Source organism: Schistocerca cancellata, chromosome 2 (genome assembly GCF_023864275.1).
Source record: "Schistocerca cancellata isolate TAMUIC-IGC-003103 chromosome 2, iqSchCanc2.1, whole genome shotgun sequence".
Lineage (NCBI taxonomy): Eukaryota > Metazoa > Arthropoda > Insecta > Orthoptera > Acrididae > Schistocerca > Schistocerca cancellata.
In genome coordinates, this window is record NC_064627.1 from 58,494,338 (window position 1) to 58,498,094 (window position 3,757).

General features: G+C 44.9%; 1 non-coding gene across 1 annotated transcript; it reads right to left on the reverse strand.

Annotated features, from left to right (window-relative positions):
* Positions 1-3,245: 3,245 nt before the first annotated feature.
* On the reverse strand, positions 3,246-3,320 carry Trnas-cga (transfer RNA serine (anticodon CGA)). The gene has a single exon. It is a non-coding gene; the product is annotated as a tRNA-Ser (tRNA).
* Positions 3,321-3,757: the final 437 nt, after the last annotated feature.

Here is a 3,757-nt window from a genome sequence, read left to right on the forward strand (position 1 = left end):
TGCTAGGTCGTAGCAAATGACGTAGCTGAAGGCTATGCTAACTATCGTCTCGGCAAATGAGAGCGTAATTTGTCAGTGAACCATCGCTAGCAAAGTCGGTTGTACCACTGGGACGAGTGCTAGGAAGTGTCTCAAGACCTGCCGTGTGGCGGCGCTCGGTCTGCAATCACTGATAGTGGCGACACGCGAGGCCGACGTATACTAACGGACCGCGGCCGATTTAAAGGCTACCACCTAGCAAGTGTGGTGTCTGGCGGTGACACCACATTAAGTATATGTATCCACACACAGGCCTTTAATTTCTTGCAAGGCTAGTTTGGCGAAGATGGGACAAATAGTTAGCCGCGTCTTGATAGTGGGAACGATCCCGGAATGTACCTGAATTAATTTAAGAGAACCACGGGAAAACTTAAATCAGGGTCGTTGGATGGAGACCGGAGCCTCCTTCCTCCAGAATACAAGGCCAGTCTGCTTGAAACAGTGAAACCTCATTCGGTTCATCCCCTTTACAATACTGTTTTGAAAAAAAAAACTTATGTAGTAATACAAAAAGCTAGTGCTACTCTTTCAGTGCTCATTACGAATCACTGCGCACAATACAAACACTCTAAACTGAACCCTCTGCCAGGCACTTAAATGTGATTTGCAGAGTATCCATGTAGATGTAGATGTGGCTTCCATTTCGTGTACCGTAACTTCACATTTGCTTGCCAGGACAACTGAGTTAGCATACTTCCATAATATTGAGTTCAGAAATAGCGTAATGTGTCGATATTAAGGATCCCAGAAAATAAAAAAAAAAAAGCTTGCGAAGTGCGAGTAGAACTGGAGCTCTGGGGATTCCGCGAAAACTTAATTATGTGTATCAGTAGTTCATCTGTAAGTAGGCTGTTGAGGTTTTTATGCTGGTAACGCCAAGTAGTGCTCTGTATGAAAATCGGCGACTGCGCTGTGTGCAGTCTGTGGCTGGTTCAACAGCGCGTAGCGTTGGGCAGTTGGAGGTAAGTCGCCAGCAGTGGTGGATGTGGGGAGAGAGATGCCAGAGTTTTGAGAGCGGACAATCTGGACGTGTGTCCGTCAGAAAAAGGAAATTTCTAAGACTGGATGTCATGAACTGATATATATACATTGTTTTCTCTCTATAAAAATCTTTCACTTGCTAACTATGCTTACTGGTACTTAGTGCCGTCAGTACGTTCAGTTTTACTCAGCTGTTCCTGTACCAAATAACGTAGAAGTTTACCAGCACAGTCATTATTAATTTTCAAAGAGGACGTTTCACATCCATCCCGGGAATCGAGAATCACGACTATTTTTGCCAGCTATCGATATCGATAATAGCAATATATCGATCCAACGCAAATTTTTTTTTCGTGTAATATAATTACAGATTAATAATTTTCGTTTTTTCCCTTTCACTTGTACTGTGAAACCCCGTTTCTCGCCAAATTTCATGATTCTAGGTCAACGGGAAGTAGCCTATACTGTAGGTTTTACTGAATGAGTTTGTATCAAAATATGTGACATAAATGACCGTATCTTTTGACTGCATTGACGTAGAAGCTTAAATTTTTTACACCGACAAGGGACCGTAGGCCTCGGTAAGTGACAAGTTTTAACTTGATACGTTCACTCGTTCCTGAGAAAAAGGGGTCTTAACAGTCAGACAGAGGGACGGATAACAAAGTGGTCATATAGGAGTTCTGTTTTTACCGACTGAGGTATGGAACCGTAAAGAACATTATTCATCTACTGCGTTAAGACCTTCTAGGCACCACATTCCAACTCAGTTCTCAATCCTTTGCTGTTATTTACTTTTCTTCCAGTATGCCTTCATTGTTTCCCAAAGTTTCTTTTTCCTCTCTTCAGACCACTCTGAGCCAGTTTTCTTTTGCCTCCTGCCATGAAATTCTTCAAGTTTTGGAACTTTTTCTCTAAAAATCTCTTTTTTCAATATTTTTTCTCTTATGTCATTTCTTTCAGTGTCTCTCATGAATCAAGGTAGTTGTTAATTTCTTTTCCCTAAGATACCTGACAGTTTGCTTGTTCACTCTATCGTCATCCATTCAATAGCTACGTCCATAAAGTAATACTCTCCTCTTCCTTACTGCTTCTGATATACGAGTACTTCTATATCCTGATCTGTTTTGTCATTACTTCCAAAATGCTTTATCTGCTGAGGGCCTAATATTTTATTTACCAAACACACACACACACACAGGAAAAACAGAACACCGTGAACTACTAAAGTTAGGACGTTCATACTCACAGGACTTGTACCTTAGCATGTTACGCAGGAATGATTAGCATTTGAACCACGTCGGCACCCGAGGCCAGGGTCAACATCGATATCGCGAAGGGGCATCACATACCGATAAAACGTGCCTATGACTCTCATTATCGCTATAAACCGAACGTAATGGACCAGTGAGACTTGAGCAGACGTACAGGGTGCCCCGCAGACGTTTGTGCTACTCGTACCGTCAAATCACGCAGTTTGAAAGGGGTAGCATTATTCGCATCAGAGAATGTGCTGCATCAGTCCCGGATACTGTTGCTCTTGTGGGACGAACCGTTTCGGCAGTACAACGTGTGTGTGCAAAATGGTTCACGGAAGACCGTAAAACACGACGAGATGGATCAGGTCGCACTCCCCCCCCCCCCTCCCCTAGAAGATTGACACCTCATCCACATGGCATTGCAGGAACGAAGTGCCTTCTCCTCGGATATAGCGCGACAGTAGAACAGTGCAGCATCGTACACTGTCAGGAATGACAGTCCGCCGCCGTTTATTACGGCATGGGTTACGTGCGCGCCTTCCACTTTTCCGCCTACCTTTGAGAAATGTACAGAAACATGGTAGACGAAAATGGTGTATGGAACGATATCACTGGAGATAGTGTTTTCGAACGAATCTAGGTTCTGTTTGTTTGAAAATGATGGCCGTGACTCTATTGGCACAAGTCACACAGCGCCAGCTCAAGGCCTTCTGGTGTGGGGTGCTATTGGGTACAACCACAATTCACAGTTGGTGCATGTCCAGGGCACCCTGACCTTTGTGACCTACTTGAATGACATTCTGCGTCCCGTAGCCGTAACGTTTCTGCACAACACCTCAGACGCCATTTTCCAGCAAGATATTGCACTACCAAACATTGCTGCACGAACATGTGACACGTGAATGAAATTTTCACTCTACAGCGGAGTGTGCGCTGATATGAAGCTTCCTGGCAGATTAAAACTGTGTGCCGGACCGAGACTCGAACTCGGGACCTTTGCCTTTCGCGGGCAAGTGCTCTACCAACTGAGCTACCCGAGCACGACTCACGCCCCGTCCTCACAGCTTTACTTCCACCAGTATCTCGTCTCCTACCTTCCAAACTTTACAGAAGCTCTCCTGCGAATCTTGCAGAACTAGCACTCCTGAAAGAAAGGATATTGCGGAGACATGGCTTAGCCACAGACTGGGGGATGTTTCTAGAATGTAGAGTGAAAATTTCATTCTAGAAACATCCCCCAGGCTGTGGCTAAGCCATGTCTCCGCAGTATCTTTTCTTTCAGGAGTGCTAGTTCTGCAAGGTTCGCAGGAGAGCTTCTGTAAAGTTTGGAAGGTAGAAGGTGTCCCAATATCAACCACCACAGATGACGTTTGGGACCAGGTGACTGCAGTATGGATGGCTACAGGACGTCATTTAGCCTTATACGCGTCGATGCCGACACGCGTGGAACAAGATATCAGGGCCAATGGCGGTCTCTG